We start from the raw sequence: 13,379 nt of genomic DNA on the forward strand, positions 1-13,379 counted from the left end.
GGAAGGACAAGCTCTCCATCCTGCTTCTGATGCAGGGGCGTGTTGGAATTCCAGTTACTTCACTGGATTTTCGGATTGGTGAGAACCAAACTTGCTTGGCTTCCAGGTAAGTTTTTTGATAAGAGGTTCCCCTTGTGTCCATGCATTAATGTACTAAGGCTAGTGTCTTTTCCCCATAGGGGCCGGGGTACGGAATGCCGGGGAACAGGCACCGACCCGAGATGAGAGGTGAAATCCTTGTAGAAATCAGGTAAGTCTTTAATGAGCGTTTTTTGGTAATGTCTTTTCATTCGCTCATTAACGCTGATGTCTCTTTTTCCCCTTAGGGGCCGGGGTCCGGAAATGCCAGGATGCGGCGCGGACCCGAAATGAAGAGGGAATGAATCAACAGGTAAGTCTTAACATGAAGATTTAGCTTTCCTTATTCCCTTCTCTCTCTCACCTTTTGTTCTGGTCTTTTTCTCCCTAGGCGCTGGGGCGTGACTGCGAATCCAGATGATCGCTGCTGAACATGGAGGCGCACTGTAAAGGTGAGTGGAATGCGGCGCTGCAGCGATCGACGTGATGAGCTTTTAAATTAAAGTCTTCCTTTTCAGGATTGTCGGCGAGATGTCTCCGGGATGTGGATTTTGCAGGTAAGGACTTTTCCTTCTTCTGTTCTCTTCTTCTCTTCCTTTGCAGGTGATCCAGGATGCTGGCAGGCGTGGCAGAAGTCAGGATGCAGGAGCAGACACGGTGAGCCGTCCAGCTGCTAGATGCAGAACAACGCGAAGCACGTGTGACTGTTCGGTGGGGTTTAAATAGCCTTGGAAGAAGTTCCAGGTATGTATCCTTCCTCCAATCAGGTATGTATCCTTCCCCGACCACGCCCGGATGGTAAATTAGTCCCACAGGTAAAGTAGTTCCTTTCAGGCCTCAAGGAGGCCGGGATCCTGCAGCATGGTCTGCATCAGGTAAGTGCACCCAAGCACTCCCATAATGAGCCTGGTGCCTATGGCACCAGGACTGATGTCTTTTATGAGCCAGGCGCCATAGGCGCCAGGACACTGTCCAAAGGGCCCCTATATGGGGTTGCTGGGTCCTTCCTTGGGGACTGGATGTCCGCTTTCGGGGACGCAGGGCTTGAACCGGCTCCCCGGGAGCAGGCATCATGACACTATTGGGCACAACTTCTAAATGCAATTGGGCACACTTCTAAATGCAACTTTTCTCAGAGGGACTATTGGGCACAACTTCTAAATGCAATTGGGTACACTTCTAAATGCAATTGGGCACACTTCTAAATGCAACTTTTCTCAGAAGGACTATTGGGCACAACTTCTGAATGCAATTGGGTACACCTTTCACATGCAAAGGACAGAGTTTCTGAGTGCAACTATAATGAATTTACGGTGGAGATGCTTCGTTAGATGAGTGGTAGGGTAGTATGGACTGAAGTAGTTGCTTCTTGCCCCGCCCTTGACACACTTACTTGGAGTTGGCTTCTTGCTCCTCCTGCGGATACATGCATATACGATCTGGAGTCGTCCCTGAAGGAGTCGTCCTTTGCCTCGGGTCCTTAGCCGCAGGGCAGCCAGGCAGAGGGCTGCCTTGGGAGGACCAGCAAAGAAATGGGGAGCTTCTCGTCTGCACCAATGGGGGTTAAGGAGTAAGCGGTCCGGCCAATCAGGGGAGGCGGGAGGAGATACAAACACGGAAGGGAAACGGTCTGGGGGGAGGGAGGGCTGAACAGGGTGGATGCGGGCAGGGGACACCAGGAAATAGGCCCAAAAGGCCTAAATTTGGGGCTAGATCTTTGATTTACCTGCCGAGCTGCTCAGATGGAAATGGGGCTCGACCGCAGGAGCGGGTTGCTACACCGCGCGAGGCAGAGGCCTAAGGACCAAACATATGGGGGTGGGCGGTCCGGGAGGCGGGAGGGCGGCGAGACCAGGAAGCGGGTGCGCGAGGGAGGGGAGAGCGTGGGAAGGGGGGTAGGGGCCTGGGGGCTCACAATACTCTCTTTACAGCAAATTGGGGCTAGATCTTTGATTTACCTGCCGAGCTGCTGCGATGGAAATGGGGCTCGACCGCAGGAGCGGGTTGCTACACCGGGCTAGAGGCACAGGCCTAAGGACCAATCAGATGGGGGTGGGCGGTCCGGGAGGCGGGAGGGCGGCGAGACCGGGAAGCGGGTGCGGGGAGGGAGGGGAGAGCGTGGGAAGGGGGGTAGGGGCCTGGGGGCTCACAATACTCTCTTTACAGCAAATTGGGGCTAGATCTTTGATTTACCTGCCGAGCTGCTCCGATGGAAATGGGGCTCAACCGCAGGAGCGGGTTGCTACACCGCGCGAGGCAGAGGCCTAAGGACCAATCAGATGGGGGGTGGGCGGTCCAGGAGGCGGGAAGGTGGCGAGACCAGGAAGAGGGTGCGGGGAGGGAGCGGAGAGCGTGGGAAGGGGGGTAGGGGCCTGGGGGCTCACAATACTCTCTTTACAGCAAATTGGTGCTAGATCTTTGATTTACCTGCCGAGCTGCTCCGATGGAAATGGGGCTCAAACGCAGGAGCAGGTTGCTACACCGCGCGAGGCAGAGGCCTAAGGACCAATCAGATGGGCAGTGGGCGGTCCGGGAGGCGGGAGGGCGGCGAGACCAGGAAGTGGGTGCGGGGAGGGAGCAGAGAGCGTGGGAAGGGGGGTAGGGGCCTGGGGGCTCACAATACTCTCTTTACAGCAAATTAGGGGTAGATCTTTGATTTACCTGCTGAGCTGCTCCGATGGAAATGGGGCTCGACCAAATTCTCTAATTGTTTTTGGAAACTGCCCTGATATGATATAAGGGCTTTTAGTAAGGCAGTTTTGAGGTCAGGGAGAATGTGAGCATGGTAAGAAAGGTTGATTTGTGAAGGTTTGGGGCTTTGAGATGGTGTAGTTTTGTCTATTTTTCTTTTTGCCTTTTTCCAAGTTTGAGAATTGGCACTAATGGTAAAAAAAAGTGTGGATACTTCAAAACTATAATATATTGACATGTGCCAATCACTGTGATTGCACAGTGGAGTAGTTTACGTTAATTTAGGAAGCTTCCTATATTAACTTAAAATGTGTGGGAGTTGTATAAGGGGGCAATTAGTGTTTTTGTGGTTTTAAATGTGTTAAAAATTTTCTCCAAAGAGTTCTTCATAATACGTGTTAAGGACTTCTTGTAATCTGAGGTGAATTACAGCCAACATTCGGTTGGAGACCTCGCTCACCTCATCTATTAGGAGCATTTTCATTTGTTTTGAATTCTGCGCAGTTCAGTAGCAGCTTCTGTTGATAGTTGGTAGTAGTCTAATGTGTTTTGGAGTTCTACTGGAAGGAGCAGTAGTTAGTGTGCAGGAACATCTCCTATGTTGTAGACAGCTAAACCTGTGGGGGCTGTTACAACAGCAGAAAACGTGTTGTTTGTTAACTCTTGGAGGAATTTGCTGATGATTTTTATTAAGAATGTTTTGCGTGAACCAGCTTCACCACTTACATTGAGGAGTACAGGCTTATCATTTTGACAGCTACAAGTTTTACTTTCATGCCACAAACCATGTTCAATTTCTTTAGTCACTTCTAGGAAAATGCTATGTTGCCCATCATTGAGTTGTGATTTGAGCAGTGCCAACTTTTCTTCTGATTGCTCATATTGATAGATGGTGTTTTCTACTTCAATCATAGCTAATTCTGCTTCATTTACTATGAGTGGCTCTCCAAGTAGTTCTTGGCTTCCTTTAACAGAAGGTTGACTACCCTCAGGAGTGTTCTCATTTAGTTGTGCTTGATCTTCTTCCTCTTGGTGGCGTTCATTTTCCAACATGTTTTTGTATTGCTTGAAATTGACATTTGTTATACTGCTTTCATTTGCATTGAAATCAGCTTCAAATGTGTCATGGGTGCCCAATACATCTTCTACTTTTCCATCTTCTACTTTTCTCGATGGTTTAAAAGGTTGGAGTAGTAAAGTTCTCTATGTTGAAGAACAACCACGGGCAGCACTGATCTGAGTTACCTGTGTCACCTACGTCGTATACTCACATGTGCTTGTCACTATGGTACTCATCTTCTACATCCCGATGAGGGTGCACAACTGCACTTCCCTATGTTTTTATTGAAATATGTCCGGTATCGCTTTCGTGCTTAGCAAAAGTTTGTATAAAAATTGAAGACACTGGTTTTTGAGATGAAAATAAATATGTCCAAAAACTGTGGATTTTTGTAAGGATCTTGCATCCTGATTATTTGTGCTATCAATATATGTACCCACCTGGGCATATCAGGACCTTGTCAGGCGCCCTTTAGTTTCTTTCCTTTTTGGAAGAGGGGGCCATACATTTTTACTGCTAGCTGGCTCTGTTTTGTTGATTGACTGTATTAGCTGTTTTGTTTGAGCATTTGCTATCAATTCTGCTAGAGGTGAATGAGTATTTTGTTTTACCTGCTCTTTTCTTTTGTTGTTTTCTACAGAGTTGCTTTTTAGTAGGCATTCTGTTCTGTCTGTTTGAGAAAAAAGGAAAGTGTGGGTTGGAAAGTTGTGCAATGTATTTGCATGCATTGTGAATGAGTGTGTGAATATCAGTGAAGGCATATATAGAGGGCTATGTGATTGTGCAACGGGCTGTTATTTCTGGTTGAGAAGGTTGTAAGAGTAGCTGTGTGTTTAGATGTGTGAAGTGCTTGGTTCAGTGCATAAGATAGTGTACTGTGCATGAATAAGTAAGGACATTACAAGGTTTTCACGATCCTAGTGGGTGTTAAGATACTGGTGTTCAGATGAGAATATAAAGAGTGTATCTGCTGAGGTGCAATGAGTAAGAGTGACGTAAATGCTGTTGGTTTTGAAAGAATTTTGTCAGCTACTGTACGGCTATACTGTACTGTATGAGTAACAGAAAAAATACTAGTACACTAGTGCTCTTACTTTATAGGATGTGAAGAGTTGTTTTCTTCTGGTTGTTATCTTCTAGGCAAGAGGCTGTTGTTGTTCAGGAAGCTGTTCCTCACTGCATTTGGAAAATAAGAAATTTAGAGGGTATGTGTGGTATTGGCAAAGTCATTGTAATACAAGAAGACATTATGTTGCACTGTAGGAGTTGTTGGAAAGAAGAGTTAGTAACATTGTACATGATTACGAGTATGGTTGTAATACTGCTATTGCTGCAGATGGGTTGCCACCAAATTCCTAATAATTGTTTGCCAGCTAGCTTGCCAGTGTCACCAGGACATTACAGCTCATGTTCGATTGGAAAGTCAGGTAGTGGAAAACATTAGTCTCTATTTGTGTGCAGTTACACAGCATTGTATGGGAATCGGGACATGGGAGCACCGGCTGCATTGGTAATGGGACTGGTGATCCTGTGATTGCATCTCTGAAAGTGTGAGAGTTGTTGCACTAAATGCATTAGAAATTGTGCACTGCAAGCCCTAGTATGCAGAGACAAATTGACTAGTCAAGAAGCATGTACAGATTAGAAAGGAGAATGTTCGTGTGTGCAAGTTCATTAACTTAAACACACATGCAACCTGGTATGTGAGTGCCTTTGCAATATGTTTGAGAAATTGTTTCTATTTTGTTTCATTTATTGATTAGAAATTACACACAGCACTGCTGTAAATGTACACATGCATTTATTTGGGTTCCTTCAAATGGTGCTGAAATGAATAGTTTTAAATGCATTGCATTTTGTCATTTTTCATTCCATGTACATGCCATGCTTTAGTAAGTCTTTTTTTTTTAGACATGCATTGTGGGAGTTTTAGCACAGCTTTCCTAGTGGGAGAAGTGGTTTTAAAAGTGACAGAATGAAACAAGAAAATAACAGTGTGCATATTGGAATGGGTGATACGGGCAAGCATGCATGTCTTGGTAATATATTGAAGTTTCACACAGGATCTGGCAGTTAAACATGCTGTGGAAATGTTTCAAATGTGGTTTTCTTTTGTTTTACAAAAGAATCACAGAGAGTGCTGCAGAAATTGCAAATATGTGTTTTGAAAATGCTAGGAAAATGCTCATTAAAACAACAACTTTCTAAGCATTGTAAGTAACTGCCACTTTATGCCAGGAGATGGGACAAATGAGAGTATGCCTATTGAGTAGGTTAAGTAGGCCAAGTGGCAGGAGCCCTGTTTAAATGCAATTGTAAAAGAGTTGGAAATGTACTTTACAAAATATATGCATACCTGTACTTTGCGTTGATGGATGCAGATGTGGTTGAATCTGCAAATCAAAATCTTGTATATTTGTATAATAGTTTCTGATGCAGGTGCTTTGGAATAACAGGAGACCTGTACTCTGAGTGTTGAACAGTACATCTGAAGTGTTGAACTCAGATGAACGAGTTGTATGTAGAGTTCTTTGATGTGACTGTTTAACAGTAGCCAATGAGGAAGTACTGCAAAGAGTGAAGTGGAAAGGCAAGAAAGGTTGCCCTGTGTTACAGGGTCAATGAACACCGCGATAGTCCACAGACAGGGTGTGCCACATCCAGGGCTTTTCAGGATGCCTGGCATGTAAAGGGGACTTTGAGGATTAGCCAATAATGTATTCTGGTTATGCTTTATAGGAAGAGAGGATAATACATTTTTTGCATTGCTGTGTTTAGTGAAGATGGCTGTGGTTGCAGAGATGTAGAGAGTCTGCGTGTGGATGGTGGGAGATTGTTTCATTACTAATCTGCAGAGGTATGCAGAGATAAGTGGCACTTCTGCCAACCTTGGATTTGAGATAGTTGAGGCTTTGTGGTGTGATGTGCCAGGACACAATTTTAAAGGTGTGCTTGCACTTTGTCAAGATATGGCTGCTTTTAATACTCCAGATGTCCATGTGGTGCAGTGTGGAGGACTGCATTGTGCAGTAATGTTCAGAGTGCACTGAAGAAATTGCTAAAGGCACTAATGTGGCTGTCATGATCTCTGCTTCCAAAAGATCAGGACTTGCCCGACTCCCTTGGAAGCAGACCCATAACCCCGGTTCCGAGTGCCAGCCAGTCCCAATTGGGACCTTTTGGACCCTGTCCTGGCGCCAGTGGCACCAGGCTCATAAAGATGCCCAGTCCCAGCGCTGGAAGCGCCGGGCTCATAATGCTTGGGTGGACTTACCTGCAGCAGACCATGCTGCTTACTTACCTGCCAGTTGAACCCCTGATCCTCTTCTGTTTGGGACTACTTTTCCTGTTGGGTGGGGCAGGAGCCACTCCCTAGGTTCAGAACACTGGAACTCTTCTGGAAAGCAGGAACTCTTTTCTTACCTAGGCGTGGCTGTGGAAGGAGACACCTAAGCACTACAGGAGGCTATTTAAACCACACCCGATGGATGAATCTTGCTTTGCGTTATTCTGCATTCTCTGCAGCAGAATGCTCATCGTGTCTTCTGCTTCTGATCCTGGGCCTAAGGGAACAAAGGCTTACCATCCTGGAATCCAGTCTTCAGCAGCACCTGTAAAGACAAAGAAAGAACAGGTTAGCACTACGGTCTTCAGTGGCAGCGCATCTCTTACCTGGTCCATCGGCTGTCACCAACGCCTCGCGCTGCATTCCGCATCTGAAAGACAAAGGCTTACCTACTCTTCGCATGCTCCGGAGGTCTTCGCACTGCATTCCGGCATCTGAAAGACAAAAAGCTTACCAGCTCTTCGCACGCTCCGGAGGCCTTCGGCGCTGAATCCCGCATCTGAAAGACAAAAGAAGGTGCGTTTAAATACATTGGGCAACTTTATTACTCACGTGCCATTACTCCTTCCCACGCCGAATCCAGTGGGTATTCCAGCACCCTTCAGCTTCTCTAAAGCTCCGAACTTGTACCTGCAAGATAAAAGGGACAGTTAGTGCGCATCGTGAAGCAGGCTACAAGCACTTAGTTACGTGCTTCCAGGCGCTTCTATTCATCACGCGGGTTCGATCCTCAACTCTCATCAGCCCGCCATCCGCCATCGCCGGAACCCTGCAAAACAAGAGATATCATTACAAAAGACTTTTAAGACATTTGAAGTGCCCAGAACTTACCGTTCGTGCAGTTAACGACGGACAGCAGTCAAGAGGCCTGCACCCTTATCCAGTGAAGAAACTGGTTACGGCACCCTGCCCCGAGGCAGATGGAGAGCTCGGCGTTCACTTACCTAAGGTGAGGGCGTTAACCTTTGGGGTTCTACAGGAGAAGAGAAAGGGAAGAGGAGAGAGGCACCCAATAACCCCAGTTCATTAATCCCATATTTTCTATCTGCAGACATCTTACTCTTCAAGTCAGACATACAGTGCACAGAGGTCCAGCCCAAAGAGCCAACCGTGTGTTACACATCACCTTTGAAGATACGGCATTCACCCAGTCAAGACCGGCGCCTCTGCGGGAATCAGGTGAGCGTTACAGTGGCTGCTTCCATGTACAAAGGTGAAATTTTCTCACATACCACCTAGAGCACTAGGGATCTGTCCCAATGTCTTCTGTCCTCAACAAGACGCAGGAAGGTGTCTTGTGAAGAAAGGCATATCTTCTTTTTTGTGCAGTGTTGGGATGTCCTCTTTGGAGAATGAGAACATCAATTCTCAGGGCGTGATTTTTTTTTTCTGTGGATGGCATGTATTTGCCAAATATTGGAAAGGCAATTTTCCTTTATAATTTAAGGAATGCTTTGAAGAGGTTCCTATAATCCTGTAAGGATAAATTCAAGAGATAATCCCAAAAAAAGATTGAAAACGTGTTTGTTTATAAGCCCCTTAAAACAGGCTCTTTTCAGAGCCACCACTGAAGAGTAAATACTGTACCGTGCTTTTATTTCTCTCCCTACTTCCTTGAATTGGGCGATCTGCCCGCAGACATCGCGGTAGCCTGCGGACAGCATGTGACACATCCGGGGGTTTTGAAGATGGCAGGCACGGTAATCGGACTGTGGTGCTCAGGGGACTGGCAACTGTATCTTTCAGCAGGCAAAGTGTGGATTTTCGATGAACTTTGGATCCATTGGTTGGAGGTGTATGCAGAGCAGTGCGGAGTGACTGAAAATCTTGGATTTCATGATTTTCAGAGTGTGATGGCATGGAGTGGGCAGCATGAAGTGGGTGGACTTTTTCCCATTTTGTGTCAATTTGGTCACACTGCAACATCCGGACATTATCATTGCTCATTTTGGATGTAACAGTTTAGACCATGTAACTGGAATTTCACTGCAGTTTCCAATGAGGGAGACATTTGGGAAAATGAGGGACATGTACGCATTGATCAGAGACAGACGTGGTTGTGCTCCACTTCATTTGGTCTGCAAGGGAGAAAGCGAGGCGCAATTTCAACATGGCTTTGTACATTTTTGAGAGATTTTGGCATGTTGTCTTTCGATAATGAAAACATTAAATTTCATAGTACCAATACATTTTGCAGAGATGGAGTACATCTTACTGATGCTGACAAGCAGCGTTTTTTGCACAACACTCAAAATGCCTAAAAGCACTTTTTGTAAGTATACAAAGCATTTTCCCGGACTAGTTTACTTCAATAGAAAATGTTGTGTAGTTAACTTTAAAACTTGAAAAAAATTACTTTCTAAAAACAAAAAATAGAAAAAAGGCTCTTTTCACATCCACCAGTTTCTCACACAAAATAGTGCAATGCTTTAGATGTCACCCCTGCATAGATTTTTTTGGGAGGTCCATGGACTACCGAGCTGTCCATGGATTCTGCAGGCTACACAGGGGCCTGCACCTTTTTTTGGTATTTCTGTTTTTGAACTGTGAAAGGTGGTTCTGAAAAGAACGTTTCTTTATTTTGGGCCTCATTACAACCCTGGCGCTAATGGGTTAATGGCGCCGTAAAAGGCTGCGGCACTGTTAACCCAGTAGCGCCTGATTATGTGGTACCTTTGCGGGACCCGACCTTAATGGCTGGTCTACACCAGCCGTTAAAGTAGGGACCCGCAAAGGGACCTTGGTGCTAAGTACGTTACCGCAATTTTCGGTACCGTACTTAGCGCCTTCCCCATTCCCGTAGAGCCCTATGAGGCGAAAATGGGAATGGGGAAGGGCCATGTTTCAATGGGGAATTACTGCTCCGCCAACCTTGGAATGGGGTTGTAATTCCCCATTGAACCATGGCGGACCCGTTACAACACCAGCACCAACCATGGTGCTAATAGCGCCATGGTTTAGTGCCGGTGTTGTAATGAGGGCCTTTGTGTGTTCTATAACTTTTTGTTTTTTTTACACAGGCCACACAAGAGATGGGAGGGAAGGGAAGGTAGCGAAGGGGCACCAACCACAGGGATGAAGGGGCAGGTGGAGAGAGGTAGATGTTGGGTGGGCCTTACTTAGGTAGTGGGCAGTGTTCCTCATGCTCTCGGACCGCAGCCACAAAAGCACTTGGAAACTGGTCCCTCTTGCAGAGTGGTGTGTCACAGTGCATACAGAGCACTGTCACCCTCGAAAGGTAAGGGTCGACTGCGTCATGTATCACCTGCAAGACATCTGCAGGGATCCTCTGTCCCACAGGAGTGTACCTTATGGCGGCAGGAGCAGATGATGAGGATGTGACGGTGGATGACAACCTGCTCACCCTTTCAGAAGGTACGACTCTCCGAACTGGTGCTTTGTGGTTTGACCTTAGGTGTCGCTGCATGGAGGTGGTCCTGTAGTCATACTGAAAGGGGCCCCTAGGGGTCCCTAACGTCTATGGAAACAAGGCGAGTCACCACACACGATAGATACGCCAGACACAAGGTTGTATTCCCAAAGCTAGGGTTTATTGCAAAGCAAAAGTCTCAGTTGGCCAACTCGGTCTTACGCCCCGCGACGTGTATCTCTAGACCTCGAGGGACGCAAGAGAGTGAATTACGTACATCAATTACATGTATACAAAATGCATATCAAACAATCAGCTATGACATGTTTAACAGACCCCTTTTATTGGGTTTCTTTGAACTTGTTGTGATGATGGACATCTCCGACAACTATGACATCTTCAAACATCTATTCTAGTAACAATTTGCAATTTGTGAGTGCGGAGGCATCTTTCAGTTGTTGAATAGAATAGAACACAGCGCTTCTGTTCTTGGAAGCGAGCTACATACAGGGGGGAAGAGTTGCATTCCAAACCTTGCTATCTATTAGGTGCTATTCGTGTCCTGGGAGCCGACACGCTTTAGCGGGCTTAGCAAAGGGGGGGCCGTAAGAAAAGCATAATTCAAGCCTTTAGCTGTATTATTCTAACATATTCTACCATATAACGAGACTGGCTGGCAGCTGCAAAATGATTAAATGCCCTGCAGCTCTGCTTCAAGGCTACATTCGGCAGGGAGCTGGGCATTCTTCCTGGCGCTGCCTACGTTTGTGTTTCAGCGAACTCTTGTTATCCTCACGGCCCTGCGGCCTTGTCCTTTTTACGTGCAGACAACAATGTTTTACAGTCGAGCAGTGTAAGCGGAAAATATACTGCGAAGCAATAGGAACAGAAAGCAATGAGCAATGGTTAGAAAACAAAATGGCGATTCTTGTTACATCAAAATAGCCGTTCAGTGGCAAACTCGAAAACCTATATTCTGTCATATCATGCATGAGATGGTTGGCCCACGGCCACCAAAATGAATTTGCTGTCACAGAGTAGAGGTATCCATTTTTCTAGACTGACAATACAGACCAGGTTTTCCTCATTCAGTGCATCAAACCTTGTCTGCACACGCCTTGGGTACCACTCCAACAAGGGTAAAAAGCCTCCATACCCAAGACTCACGCTGGCAGCTGGTGGCAGGTTTGTCCACCACCTCATCCTCTTCTTCCTTTTGATCTCCCTCTGGATCACCATGCCTCTTCTCCTCTCCAGGCCCTCCAGATGGTGGTGGTGGTGGTGGTGGGGCAGCAGCAGCAGCCATGGAAGACATTTTCAGGAATGCAAAGAAAGCAGAGATAGGCAATCTCCTAATGAGCAGCAGGTGCTAATCCGGGACAGGCAGAAAAACAATGAGGAACAGCAGTGGGTGTGCCCTTTTATAAGGGGGCTGTCGGCGGACCACACAACTGCCTGTGGACACCTTGAGCCTCTGGTTCAGCTTACAAAGTTACAAAAAGTTGCTAGATTGACCAGGACATGGATTAAGACCTCTGCAAGGGTGAAGTGTCATGTTCAAACACCCCGGATTGGCCAACAATGCACTTTTGACCTGTCTGTGGGTATGAACAGTCTCCACGGATACTCCTGACCCTCAGCATGGGTGCGGTCACTTGATGACGCCCTCGGACATCCGCGGATAGGACGGTTGTCCATAGGACACCTATTGCATGGGATGAGGTATGTACATGCGCCCAGATGTCGTAAGACATGGTTGGGGCCCCCAAACGAATTAAAAGTGTGACACATTCTGGCGGACAAGCACAGTGTTTGGGGGCACAGGAGATCAGATGTGCATGCACCTGGGTGTCCGTAGGACAGGGGTGGAATCCCTGAACCAATTAAAAAGTGCATCATGACAACACAAACATATCCAGACGAGCCACGTTGTTCGGAGGGCATAGAAGAGCAGATCTGCAGGACATGGGTGGGACCCAAGAACTAATTAAAAGTGCATCACAACTTTACAGGCATGGGTTTTCATAGGACACAGGAGATCAGGTGCGTGTATCATGATTTTACGGACATCTCCGGACAGGCACACTGTTTGGGGGGGACCTCCGTTTAGGTTGCAGACAGCCCTGACAGTTGCACTGTCTGTGGACTCCAAACACGCACACCAACATTACATACACACATATTTATTAAGACACAGAAGAAATACACTCTATTATGAAAGGGAAGAGGTGGCAGAATGGGAAACATATATGGGGGAATTGGGGTTTTCTACAGGCTGTTCATGAGAGGAGGAAGGGATTGAGGTTTCATCATAGCGTTGTTTATTGAAGGAATTTGGTGGGGATGATTGGCTGGGACAGGGCAAAGGGGCACTGGCACAAGTGGGGCAGTGGTATCTAATATTGTCTTGTATATGACTTTTGACACTTGTCGTTAACTGTACAAAATTAGTGTTCAGTTCAGTGTTCAGTATTCAGTTCATCCAATTTTGCAAACAGACTTAAAAGTGTAGTTGCTGCATGGGAAGTTTGAAGCTGTTTGTGCCCTTCTTCTTGCTCATTTTGTAGAAATTCGGGCCCACTTTATTCATTTGCACCATGCACTGTTAAAAAGAAAACCATGTGCAATAATTTACATCACTTTTTCTACTCTAAAAATGGCATTCTGTACCATTAGAGTTATTTCCTTCACTCATTTCATCATGGGGGACATTTTCTTGTAACCACTCCAGGGTGCTGGCCATTTCTGTTAAAGAAAATAATAATGCTATTTCTTACAAGTAATGTACATATAACAAACTTGAATTTTATAAGAAGAAATATAGTGTACGTATT

The sequence above is a fragment of the Ambystoma mexicanum genome, chromosome 2q, assembly GCF_040938575.1.
Source record: "Ambystoma mexicanum isolate Mex_15411 chromosome 2q, UKY_AmexF1_1, whole genome shotgun sequence".
NCBI lineage: Eukaryota > Metazoa > Chordata > Amphibia > Caudata > Ambystomatidae > Ambystoma > Ambystoma mexicanum.